This window comes from Coccinella septempunctata, chromosome 7 (genome assembly GCF_907165205.1).
Source record: "Coccinella septempunctata chromosome 7, icCocSept1.1, whole genome shotgun sequence".
Lineage (NCBI taxonomy): Eukaryota > Metazoa > Arthropoda > Insecta > Coleoptera > Coccinellidae > Coccinella > Coccinella septempunctata.
In genome coordinates, this window is record NC_058195.1 from 15,627,927 (window position 1) to 15,642,250 (window position 14,324).

Below are 14,324 nucleotides of genomic sequence, written 5' to 3' on the forward strand. Positions count from 1 at the left end.
AAAAGTTTAAAAGGTCGTATCATCTCTTTCCTCAACTGAAAAAAAGTTTAAAAGGTCGTAAATTTTCTTCAAACGAGGAGGTAATAAAAGCTGTGGAGGTCTGATTTGCAGAGCAAGAAGAAACATTTTTTTTGAGAGGTCTAGAGACGTTGCAGGTTCGCTGTAATAAATGTATCCAAATAAGAAGAGAATATGTTGAGTAATTAAATAATTTAACATTGAAATTTTGATTGGTTCTATAGTGGGCTAATAATTTTTCAATATATCTTCGTATATATTTTCTCATAACCTGATACAACATGGGAGCATAAAGTTCATTATCATATTATCAATCATTGAAAATGACTTGCCAACTTGACCAAACTAGTTTTTGAGTTTTTTTATTGGAGATACAACATACATTATATATTCTGAATCACAAAAAATAAAGGCTAGAATATGTAAAAACAATATAGGGTTTATATTTGAAAGAAGGAAAGCTACCACTATATCTACCACTATCTAAGTGGCAGACTAAAAAAAATCTTCGACTACGCCACTGCATTTTACAAAGTTACTCAAGAATGTAAAATTTCCTTTTCGATATCACTTAAACTTTACGAAATAGAGGCACAAATACAAAGAGCTGAAAAATGAGTTTTTACTTATAACTCGAAAACAAAAGAAGAGGGATGCGGTTTTGGCCATTATCCATACCTTTTGAAAATCGAGGTCGTCAGTGACATCCATTTTACCCTTGCTCGGTTACAGAGCTGCCATTCAATCCCATCCAATTTTGCCCACCCTGTACTTCGTTAACTCATCAGTGATAATTACAAAAAATCGAAATCATTTCATAAATGTCGACAAGGAAAATGCCCTCACTAATTGTTGATTTACTGGATGATGCAAGAGGTTGTTTCTCCGCACCTAAACTCCTAAACAATTATCGCAGTTTTACAATAGCTCAAATGAGGAACGCTACAACTCCGCACAGTCGGAATCTTCCTCAGCAAAAATTACGTAATTTCATTTGCCTTGTGGGCCCCCATACCTTCATAAATCGCGTGCCGTTTGACTCTCATGACATTATTCGAAAGCCTGCTCGGGTCGTGCCGCATCAGCGCACGTGATGTTGGGTTTCAACGTTCGAGTCATTCTGGCCAGCCGAAGGAAAAAATACGGGACTGGATTGAGATGGATGTGAAAGATATATACGCGAAGTCGACTGTCGCAGGATTGTTTTTTATGTCGAAATTGGGGCTGGTTGCGAAAGCATGACAATCGTTTCATGCGAGAATTTGAAGGTCCCAATCTTCAATCTTTTGGTGAATCTGCTGGTTTCGTCATCAATGGATGGAAGTTAACGGAAACGCCATCTTGATTTTTAGTTTGGCTAAGATTTTCGACCTATCGAATGGAATTTAGAAGGACCATAATAATTAAATTTGTCCACCATGTTGGAACCGCCATATTGAATTCCTAGATTCTCCAGTTTATACCGCGAGATTTTCTCGCCATCCGTATGTAAGGGGGAAGAGGGGTGTTGCCAGAACACTTGAACAATCAGTAGAATATTTCAATAGTTTCCACTTTCGTCGAAAAGATAGCAGCACTTTACGATTGTCTTTTTCAATTTCAGCATGTTTCGGATTGTAGCCAATGGCAAGACTTATCGAGAAATTCTTTTATGCCGAATTTCATTGAAAAAATCTTTTCACCTCGGAAAGTGAAAAGCATGAATGAACATTTGTTCTTCAATGAAAACATTTTTCGAGTTTTTTTTTTTTTGTTTGACGAATGCAAAAATTTCTGTCTTTCCGAGACGACGCCGACGGACTGATTGAAAGGGGAGTTCTCCTCAATTTGGGTTATCACACCATATGCAAGTTTAAACTGAATAATTATGAGTTTCATTCATGAATTTTTCAAATACACCGCGGAAACTATTCAAAATTATTCTTCAAATATGAGGTTTCAAATCGCTTCGTTTCTAGTTTACTATTTGGCAACAGCGCCTACTAGAAAATGAAAAGAACAATGGCTTGTTCATAAAACAACAGAAGTTGATTTACAGCCATCATATAGCGCGTACTCACTGGCGAGAAGATGGATCAGTCGAACAGGACAAAATTCGTATCCGGAGGTAAAATACCCTCCCATTCGGATCTCCGGGGGAGGGTGCCTGAGCGAGTGAATCATCGAACAAACACCAATGAAAAGCACATAGCTTTTGCAGCATGGAACGTCAGAACCTTGCTAGACAACCCCAAGGCCGACCGACCAGAGAGGCGTACTGCCCTAATCGATAAGGAACTGCAACGAACATCCATTGCAATAGTTGCTTTAAGCGAAACACGCTTTTCGGACGAAGGTAGCTTGGTAGAACAAGCGTATACTTTTTTCTGGAAAGGCTTGCCGGAAGGCGAAATCAGACAACATGGCGTAGGCTTTGCCATTAGAAACGACCTGGCCGCCAAACTTACCGAAAATCCAGTTGGTATCTCAGAACGTTTAATGACCCTACGTTTTCCTGCAGCGAATAACACGTTTGTGAACATCATTGCAGTATACGCACCCACTTTGAACTCCTCTGACAACTTAAAGGAGACTTTTTACGAAACACTCGTTGCTACATTAAGTAAAATCCCAAAACGGGAACGAATTATTCTCCTTGGAGACTTCAACGCTAGAGTGGGCAGAAGTCAAGACTCAGAACTATGGCCGGGAATAATAGGGAAACACGGCACAGACAGCATCAATTCGAATGGAGAACGTCTGCTGGCTCTTTGTGCAGAACACAATCTGTGTATAACGAACACCTATTTTATTACGAGACCCAATTCAAGGGGGACCTGGCGCCACCCGCGCTCAGGGCATTGGCATACCCTCGACTATGTGATCGTGAGAAGGAAAGATCTGAAAGAGGTGTTGGTCACTAAACCCAGAGCAGATCTGGAGTGCTGGACTGATCATAGGCTGGTAATCTCGAGAATGAAAATCTCAATGCGCCCAAAATACCAACGCAAGCCGAAGTATCTAAGAGAGCGCCTTCAAATATCCAAACTACAAAACCCTTCTACAAAGGACAGATTCACAGCTGCCGTCAAAGATAGCCTAACACCATCGGATTATAACGACGACATTGAGACTCATTGGCTCCGTTTCAAGTCATCCCTTACAAATACAGCGAAAGAAATACTGGGCACAGAACGCTCCCGAAAATCCCCAGACTGGTTTGCCGACAGCGAAACTCATATCGCACCCCTTTTGGACGCAAAACACAAAGCGATGAAAACCGCAATCAACAAGCCTGGCGATGTTGCAGCCCAAATAGGTTTCATAAACATAAAACGCGAGGTCCGTCAAGAAATAAGAAAAATCAAGGACAGCTGGTGGAAAGAAAAAGCTAGGGAAATACAAGCTTACGCCGATAACCATGACTACAGGCGTTTTTTCGAAGCTATTAAAACTGTTTACGGTCCAAGCAGAAAAGCAAGCTTTCCTATAAGAGATGCTCATGGAGCTATTCTAACTGATGATAGAAAAATTCTCGAAAGATGGAAGGAGCATTACTCACAGGTCTTGAATCAAAATAACGACTCGGATTTATCCATTTTAGACCTGCTTCCCGCGTATAGTCCGATGACATCGCTTGATGACGAAATTTCAATGTCGGAAATCATAAGCGCGATTAAAAATATGAAAAATGATAAGTCATCTGGTCTAGACGGCATTCCGGCGGAGATATTCAAAGCCTTGGATGAGGACATTGTCAATAGTCTCCTAATACTATTCCGCAAGATCTGGGAACAGGGAGATGTGCCACAAGACTTCAGAGACGCTTTAGTTATCAACCTCTATAAGAACAAAGGCGATACGTCGAATTGCAACAATTACAGGGGCATATCGTTGCTTAATGTGGCCGGTAAAATTCTCTCGAAGATTATGGCTAATCGTCTGGTTCCACTCTTAGAGAGGCTTTTACCTGAATCCCAGTGCGGCTTTCGACCAAATCGAGGTACGGTGGACCTAATTTTTACACTGCGACAGCTACAAGAAAAGGCCCGTGAACAACAATCAAGGATTTATACAGCCTTCATCGATTTAAGCAAGGCATTCGACTCGGTGAATCGGAGAGCTCTCTGGAAAATCATGGCACGTCTAGGAGTACCCGAAAAATTCCTAGCAGTGTGTAAAAGCCTTCATACCAACAACACCGCTAGAATACAGCATAATGGCTCTACAACCGACCATTTCTCAACCAACTCTGGAATAAAACAAGGCTGCGTATTAGCGCCTTTACTGTTCAATATTTTCGCCATAGCTGTATCGATAATTGCTGACATGAGCATGCCCGTAAGAGGTGTTGGGATAAGATTCAGATTTGATGGAGGCCTGTTTAACCTGAAGCGCCTCAGAGCAAAAACCCGTACCAAGTTTATCACGGAACTTCAATATGCAGACGACTGTTCACTCATCGCTAGCAGCTCAGAGGATCTACAGATAATGATGGACACCTATAAACATATATACGAAGCTTTAGGCCTTAGACTCAATATTGACAAGACCAAAATCCTGGTAAGTCCGCCAGAAAGCCTTCAAACAGATATCAGCCTGGACAATGAAACTCTAGAACAGGTCGAGCAGTTCAAATACTTGGGAAGCTTCATAAATACTAGGGCTAACCTTGACACGGAAATACACAACCGTATCAATTCGGCATCACGGGCATTCTGGAAGCTGAAGGACAGAGTGTTCCAAAATCACGACCTCAATCTGAAGACCAAGACAGCTGTTTACAGAGCAGTGGTCCTCCCAACGCTTCTTTACGGAAGCGAAAGCTGGACTCCCTACAGGCGACATATTAAACAGCTTGAACAGACGCAGCAACGTCATCTAAGACAGATAATGCACATCAGATGGTTCCACAAAGTTTCGAATGCAGAAGTCTTGCAGCGCGCGAGTTGTACAACAATTGAGACTCAAGTAACGAGGGCCCGACTCAGATGGAGCGGCCACATTCTGAGGATGCAAGACACAAGACTCCCCAAAATAGCTCTATACGGCGAACTCACTGAGGGAGCCCGGAAACCAGGAGGACAGTATAAGCGGTTTAAGGATACACTACATCAATCCCTAAAATCAGTTAATGCTAATCATAACTGGGAACAACTTGCGTTAGACAGGTCACAGTGGAGGTCTTTGGTCCACAGTTATAATGGAGAATCGAGAAGGATACAGCGGCGGCCAGATCTGGTTGGAGACTATCCATGCCCTGAGTGTGGAAGGATCTGCAGGTCACGGTTGGGTCTCTTTAGTCACAGGAGGGCACACAGTCGCAACTAGCACTAAGAAGTTACAAGTCTTTTCGAATTTTTTTTTTTTTTTTTCTGTCCTTCTTCTTTTTGTAGATTTATTCCCGGTAACGGGATACAGCAATGATGATGACTCACTGGCGAGCCTGAACAGCAACCGGCCATAAAAATCCCATAAAATTTTACGACCTTCCTCGTTCGTCGCTGAATTCATAGACAGCCATCTATGTCTATCTCATCAAGATAGTGTATTTGTTGTCCTTGTGTCGATGTTGCCAACTTGTGCAATATAAACGAAACGCTTTAAATTTTAAATACCCTTTTTCATTTTTAAGTACTTTAAATAATTTTTTGGGAAACGGTTGAAATGGTTATTTCAAAATGATATTTCATAAAAAATACATCATTTTCGTCAGAAGGAGTATTCCCCATTGAATTATAATGAAAGCCCCATATAAATTAGTGGTTTCTGACGTAACATATTGATTTTCTCTTTTTGAACTGACCACTAAAACGGTTTAGAACCCTCTTGAATGATATCGATTACGAAACATTCCGGTCATTTTGATTCCGATATTTTGTTTTTCTCAAGTCGGGAATTCCTAATGTGGGCGCCGTGTGTTTACCATTTTCTGACAACCAATCTCAAGTTTTAGTCATACCTTGTACCGTATTCCAATCAGCAAAGGCGCAAACTATAGTTTGTGCAAGCCTACTTGAACGTGTGAACGAAGAAAAAAAAAGTTATTCAGACACGAATTCGAATGAAAGTGAAAAACTTTGGGAACCACTAGTGTTTACCTGCCAATAAGACAAAATATTATTGGTCGCTAAGGAAACTGTTGAACAACCATAATTTTTGAGAATATGTGAGTAAAATGATACGCTCTTTCAATAGACGAATTCAGGAACGTTTGCCAAAATTGTAAATAATAGAAAAAACTCTTTCAAAAGAAGCGTATTTTTTTTAACTGTATTTGTGCCTTTCGGTTGCTTTCATCATTTCACAATCCTTGGAATGTCCCCGGCTAACAAATGAAAGTGATAGAAAAGAAAATTTAGATTGAATTTTCAAGGTGAGTTTTGACATTATTCAGGCGTTTTTTTCGTGTTTCGTAAATTATATTTATGGTTTCATCATAGACTAATAATTCATTTTCTATTAGACTATGGTTTCATCACAGAACGCCTCAACTATTAATGTTGTCCAATAATAAATAAATTATATTAGTCTATGGATGAAAGCATAAATATAATGCACGAAACACGAAAAAAACGCCTGAATAATGTCAAAACTCACCTTGAAAATTCAATATAAATATTCTTTTATATATCTTATTTGAGAGCCGGGGACATTCCAAGGATTGTGAAATGAATGCAATCGAAAGGCACAAATATAATTTTAAAAAATTGAATTGAAAGAGTTTTTTCTATTATTTACAAAGTTGGCAAACGTTCCTGAATTCGTCCATTGGCATGGTCGAAATTGGTTATCGATGACGTCGTATCTCAAATAACGTATAAATATGGGTCGTATGCCAAAAATTGCCTTTTTTTGAAACAAAATCGACGTGTTAAAAGATTTTTCCGAAAACCTCCCAGTATCAGCAATATTGAATTTATTCGTTACTTTGCTAAAGCATTAAACAGGGTAAGTCTTTGACTCGTACAAATATTTTAACATCAGTAGATTCTTGAGGCCAAAAGCAACACTTTTTTCCTATACCATTTCTTCTGATACAGCCCTGATAAAAAGATATAGCCATTTTAAGTTTTCATAATGAGCTGTGCCACCCCTAGAAAAATAAAATACCTACACATCTGTGGATCTTTTAAAAATAGTAGATACCCAATTTGGAATTTCACAGATACATTTTTTTTTTTATTTTTAAACATAAAATTACTCGAAAACGAGAAAATATGAAGAATACTTTCATTTTACGAAACGTTCAAATATTCATTAGATAGCGTCCAACTTAGTTTCAAGAGTTGGGTTCTTTGAATTTTTGGTATTTTTATAGTACATAATGGTCATAATGAGAAAACTGGAAGACGTTGGTGATATCTTGTGTTCGCAAAAAAATTCATCAAATAAATGAAAAACTACATTCTGTAATTCATTTCATTCGATGAAACCGTTTGTGAGATAGAACTAAAAATATTTTATATATTTTTTTATAGCCTGCATCTTTCAAACCGAGCCGACTCGGAAAGAAATGGTATAAGAAAAAAAATTGTTTATTTTGATCCCAAAAATCTACTGTTAAAATATTTGTACGAGTCAGACTCATCATGTATAAGTGAAATAACTTTTTTTTACCAAATGACAAATGAAGGCTCACTCTGGAAAACACCCTGTATGTGTTCGCCAGCCAGATATCCCACATAATAAATGTACCAAATCCGAATAATTTTCTGTGCTACCACAGAGTGAGAGAGAGACTCCCAACACAATGAGACTTGCCTATTCATCAGTCCCCCCATGTTTGCACTGCTTTGAGTGTGCTGGTATATTGTATGTTCAAGTCTGACACTGACATCAATAAATGAGGCTCATGTATCAGCTAGGAGGGGTCAATACTTTTCAGCTTACGGTCCTCCTAGTCCTGATAGCGACAAAGAAAGGTGAGAGGATGGAGGATGGAAAAATATTGAGTTGACGTATAGATTGCTATGACATGGACTATGATGTCACTGTTTTCGACAGATGCTTAAGAGAAGGATTCTTGAACTGAACTCAATCGATTTGTGGAAATAATTCTACAGATGAAATACCTATCATGCTATGACATAGGTACGTCTACGTTAATATAGTTTCATATTGAATGGATATAATTGATAGGGCAACATTGCTTGGAAGAAATTACTTCTGATAAATGTATTATCTCTAGAGAAAAGCAATTCGTAAAAAGGACAATAGGGAATACTCCTCGGAATACTCCTTCTGACAAAAATGATGTTTTTTTTATGAAATATCTTCGAAACGTCACTCTTTGAAATAACCATTTCAACCGTTTCCCAAAAAATTATTTTAAGCACTTAAAAATGAAAAATAAAAATTTATTTCAATTGCACAAGTTGGCAACATCGACTGAAATATGCCTTGATAATAAAGGACAACAAATACAATATCTTGATGAGATAGACAGAGATGCCTGTCTATGAAGTCTGCGACGAACGAGGAAGGTCGTAAAATTTTATAGGATTTTTATGGCCGGTTGCAGTTGAGGGTCGCCAGTAAGTACGCGCCTGTAAATCAACAGCTGTTATTTTATAGGCAAGCTGATCGGACATTGTTCTTTTTATTATCTAGAAGTCGCTGTTGCCAAATCGTAAACTTGAAACCAATAGATTTAAATTTTAAAACCTCATATTTCAAGAATAATTTTGAATAGTTTCCGCGGTGTATTTGAAAAAATCATGAATGAAACTCATAATTATTCAGTTTAAACTTGCATATGCAGTGATAACCCAAATTGAGGAGAATTCCCCATTTTTTATATTTATTTCTTCAGTTTCGTGTGTGAGGAAAGAAAACCCATAACAAACTTATAAGATCTTCGATTTTTCTAGTAGGCTACGAATATTTTGGGAAGAAGTGTTTCACTCACCTACAGTTCAGAGTAAAATTAATAGTAAAACTCAGCATTGCTTAGCATTAACAAATTACTTTCCGTAACATCTATAGGATAACATATCCCCAACCATCAAAAATTTATTTTAACATTGGGTAATTTTTTTTCCATATTTCTACATTAAGAAATTTTCAAGGGTTTCTTGAAACTCACCTCCGGCTGAAACGAAGTTATGGTCTATTTGTTTCCCAGGAATCCTGAAAAGAATAACCCAGATTATTTCACAGAATCTTTTCGAATCATACCAGATTACATCAAATATTATAAAATGGTCAAAACATTAACATAATCAGAAGTCAGATCAGAATATACTGAACAAAAAATTGTAATGAATCTTCTTATTTAAATTGTGAATTTTTTATTCGATCTCTCAAGATTTGTTTATCTCTTCATTAAGAAAATTACAATACAATGACATTACAATTTAACTATAATCAGCAACGTATTGAATTGATGTGGCCGATACATACGATTACATATATGATTTTCACTAACATAAGTTGTTAAACCAGAACACGTGTTTTGTTATCACACTAGCATTTTCAGATGGGTGTAGGTAAACCAAGGGTAAAGTGTATTACAACTTTTATATATACTTATAAAACTTAAAACGGATGTCAGTACTTTCCAATATAAATTAAGATATTATTAATATTGGGGAATATGTCAATCTCAGAAAATACCAGTAGAACTATGAACACAGAACGATCTTTTCGAGGATCTCCTGGTACTTAAATCTCTAATGGCAATGTTTCATATCTTTTATACTTTTTTTTAAATTTTTTTCATTGTTCCATTTTGTCTATATAATGGAACTGATATTTATTCTCCCATCATTCAATTACAATTCTTACACTTCGTTGAAAAATAATGAATAAATTCCGACTATATTATCTATCAAAATAAATGCCTTCTTTCTTCATCTGAAGGAATACATAGTGAGTAAAAAGTAAATACAAACTTAAAATCTTCTGTATTTATTATTTCCTAGATACACATCAATTCATTTTCAATTACGCAACTTTTCATGTATAATTGAGTGGTCATGTACCCTCTATGAGGGGTGGAATGTAGTTGGGTTTACACGGCAACCCTAAATTTTTGTGCCACAAAAGTATGGACCTCTTTCTTGCTGGGGATGATTTGGTCATTGATGGATTTTTTATCAATCCTTTTTTTTTAGATCAAATTGTTTCTCAATTCAAATTTAAATTTTTTATGTATTCTAAGCCCATTGACACATACAGTTAAGAGTAATACCTTTATGTTTTTTAAGTGTTATTGAAAACATACCTCTCTCATGGGGTAGTATCCAATTAATGAGAGATGAAAATTTCTGTTGATTGTGGTAAGTTTGAAAAAAAAATTACAATGCCACTTTTTCGTTTTTCGAGTGTGTTATTGTGAGAGAGGAGGGAAACATTTTCAATGCATATGGTTACATAACACTGCGAATATAGCCACAATTAAACGTACCCTTCGAAATTTGAATAAAATTTGTTTTGGGAGTAGACGCCCACGCTATTGTGTTGTACATCGCATTCTTTCCGTCCAAATAATAAATGACGCCATTATTGAGCACTGGTTCGAATCGTACACGCCATACAATTTAGAGTGGCCCTGAACTTGAGAGCGATTCCTATCCAACGAATACATTAGCCGTTAAAACGCCAAACTCGATGATTAAATCGAAATTTGTTTTTCGCCGAGTCCGAGAAGTTTTTTTTGGATCGCACCCAGCGTATCATTCTGCGAAGTATCGTGAGGAATACTTTCCTGAAAAAAGCACGAGCATCGGTAAAAAAAATTAGAATTATAAGACGATTAAGCCAAAGTTGCCCTATACCAGGCATGGGCAAAATTTTTGAGGGGAGGGCCAGATAAAATGAAAAATTACCTAGGCGGGCCAAAAAAAAAATACACATTTTTACAAGTGATTAACTTTTTTTCGATTTTTACATCAAACATGACTAACATCCTAGAAAAGTAAAAAAAAATGACAAAAATTAATTATTGTTCGGTAGGATACGAAAGAGTATGTGAAAAATGAAACTGTGTTTGAGCTTCTAAGAATTGTCCATACTCTGGTAGAAATTGGCCGTGATGATGCTAAAAGCTGGTCACTAAAGGTGCCAAAAGATTACTCTGACGTGACGTGGGCCCAAGTCATAATGCGCATTATTCGAAAATCTAATATAGGATTTTTTGCGGAAGCGTTAAATTAGTCAGACGTGACGTTGACACGTGTATTCCCACGTTCCCACATTGAACGCTTCCGCGCAAAATCCGATGTTAGATTTTTGAATCATGCGCATTATGACATGGGCCCACGTCACGTTAGAGTAATCTGTAGGCACATTTATAGTCGGTTGCTTACGCTGCTATTCATAGTTTCATAGTGGAAAACACCTGTTCACATAACAATATGCAGTTGTTCCCGAGATATTATGATTATTCATTAAATATGCCCACGATACCAGATTCCGCCCGTCATATTTGGTGCTTCTCCCTCCAGTAGTAATGTTGTAAATATTAGTCAAAGGTACTTTGAAGGACGTGATTGTTTGTTTCTTGAAATTTTTGAAAAATATGTGATATTTTTGTTGCTCTCATCAATGAAAATCAAAAGGTCCAAAATACTTCGAATTACACAGACGTTGACAACGAACCAAATGAAAATTTTAATGCTTGATTCGTTACTAACCACCACGAGCATAATATCATCATCTCAGTAACCGTGCTGTTGACTGCTATAACTCGAGGTTAGTTCAGAATTGAGAGAACTAGAACACTACACCTATGCTAAGTTGCGCGCAAACTTTGCTAAACTAAAATTGATGTTAGATCCAATAATTAATACTGTTCTTAAAGCTCAAAAATTTTCATTTAGAAGGAAACCGTTACTTAATCGATTCAACCTACGCAGAATCGAATAATTGAATAAATTTTCATGTATTAATCACACTTGAATACTGCCTTCATGTTTGGAACTCAGCAACAAGCCGTTCGTTGCAAGTTTTGGATTCCATGCATCACTATTTGTGTTCTGTGATGCAGTCGTTGGAACATCGAAGGAGATTTGGCGACTTTTGCTTTTTCTGGGGATTACAAGAAATAATGCCAGCCGCTGCCAGATGCACACGCAGTACTAAGGCTGAGCCTCGAGCACAACTCTATGCAATTTGAATAACAAATTGGTGGACTTTTATTTGAGGGATTCAGGGCTGAAGTGAACCAAGTCCATGCAGCCTAGTTTTGAGATACATGACATAGAAGTTGTTTATCACCAATTAATTCAAAAGTGACTTCTTTAGATTTGTGTAAAGTGAATGTAAGCATATGCTTACATTCTAACCTAAGTCATGTATCCCAAAACTAGGCTGTATGGATTTGGTTCACTTCAGCTATGAAACCCCCATTTATCAGTCCTTCTTCCACCTAATACGTTTACAGCTAATTTGTCGTCTTCGATGTAAAATTCTCAACATTTTAAGATGATAATAAACAGTACGCAACTTACGCTTTGAGACAACTCGGTATTAGGTGACATTGCTTTTCCTTATCAGACGATCAAACTTAGAAAAAAAAATACTGGTGATTGTTTCAAGATCTTGACGCGGGCCGGATTAGACTTTCACGTGGGCCGGACCTGGCCCGCGGGGCCGTAGTTTGCCCATGCTTACCCTATACGAATGCCAGTTGACTAAGCCAGGGATCCAAAGAAGAGGTCGATAAAGTACCACCTTGTAGTGTAAAAAGGAGAATACTATTGTTTGAAAGAAGCCTATTTGTTACAAAAACCACCTCGCCCAACTTAGTATTTCAAGATGCATAAATTGCTCTCGAAAACGCTTGAGATTGGACATCATGAAACAGGGAAGCGAAATACTCATCAGTGGAGACCTAAATGCAAAAAACACTGAATGGAAATGCAAGGAAATCAACCAAAGATGCAAAACATTGGCACGATTCACAGAGAACAGAAATATAATATTCAAGCTCTCGCACTGGTCGAAAGAAAAACGCACTAGATATTTCCCTGAACAAAAATATAAGCGACAACATAACTTTGGAAATCATAGACGAATCCACAACAAACCATCACCCTGTGAAAGAGAAAGAACACTATACACAACTGGAAAGGATTTCAGAAAACTGCAGAAAAACTCACAAAAATAAGATCACCAACAGAGAAGAGCTAGAACAGAAAGTAGCTGACCTAGAGGAAATCATAAAGATCTCGATTAAGGAATCAACTACAGAAAAGCCAATACAGAAGAAGAAAACTAAATTACCAGAACAAAAACATATTACCATAGAACAAACATATTACCAGACATATTAAAGACCGCATAGCCCTGAAGAAAATAGCAAGAAAAGAATACCAGAGGACATCAGACAACCACCATAGGCAGTAACCAAAGCATTAACAAAGTAAAATAGAACGAATTCGATATTAAAAACTAGCAACCATACAATAATTAAAGATGAGGAGAAAGCAAACATACTCGCCAAATTACTCCAAGAAGCATACAAACTGAATGAAACCCAGGACATAACATTCGAAAAGGAAGTAATAGAACACAATAAAGCAAAACTGATGAGAGAAGATAACTACAAATTAGAAGAAGTCACCACTTTCGAAATTCAATCGATAATCAAAAACCTCAACCTAAAGAAGGCGCCAGGGATGGACAGAATTAATAACAGAGCACTGAAGAACCTTGCTGAAAACACAATAGAGAAGATAAAAAACATTTGCAACGGCATTCTCTGAACAAGAAGTTTCAGAAGTAGATGGAAAATTGCAGAAACTATAATGATACCCACCAGGCACACCCAAAACAGACCCAAATAATTACCGACCTTAAGCCTACTGTCAAGTCTGAGCAATTTTGCGGAAAAAATTATCATGGAGAGAGTGAAAAACAGGCTTCAGAACGGGACATGGAACCGGAACCCAACTCGCCAGAGTAATGGAAACAATACTGAAAGAAAAGCAAAGAGGATATAAACCAGCAACAGTATTGATGTATATATAAGCATTTGACAAAGTATGGCATCAAGGACTCATTTATGAAATGCTAAAGGCCGACTTTCAGACAGCATTAATCGAAATTACCTGACAGATAGGAAATTTTACGTGAAAATCAACTGAGAAACATCAGAGATGAAAAATATAGAAGCCGGAATACTACAGGGATCCTTACTAAGACCCATACTATAAAACGTTTTTACTAGCGACATACCAACGAATCAAGGGGTCACATTAGGTTTCTACGCAGATGATACAGCAGTCCTAGCCTTAGGCAAAACCGAAAACAGCGCTACCAAAAAATTACAGGCACACATTGACAAACTGAACAAATGGTACAGGAAATGAAAAATAAAA

General features: G+C 37.4%; 1 protein-coding gene across 3 annotated transcripts in view; it reads right to left on the reverse strand.

The window, feature by feature from the left end:
• Positions 1-9,135, reverse strand: part of LOC123318087 (protein winged eye) — a 101,367-nt gene extending 92,232 nt beyond the window's left edge. For all 3 annotated transcript variants that reach the window (XM_044904785.1, XM_044904784.1, XM_044904783.1), the window contains exon 1: positions 9,086-9,135. The gene's annotated coding sequence lies outside the window, so the exon portion shown is untranslated. The remainder of the gene's footprint in view (positions 1-9,085) is intronic.
• Positions 9,136-14,324: the final 5,189 nt, after the last annotated feature.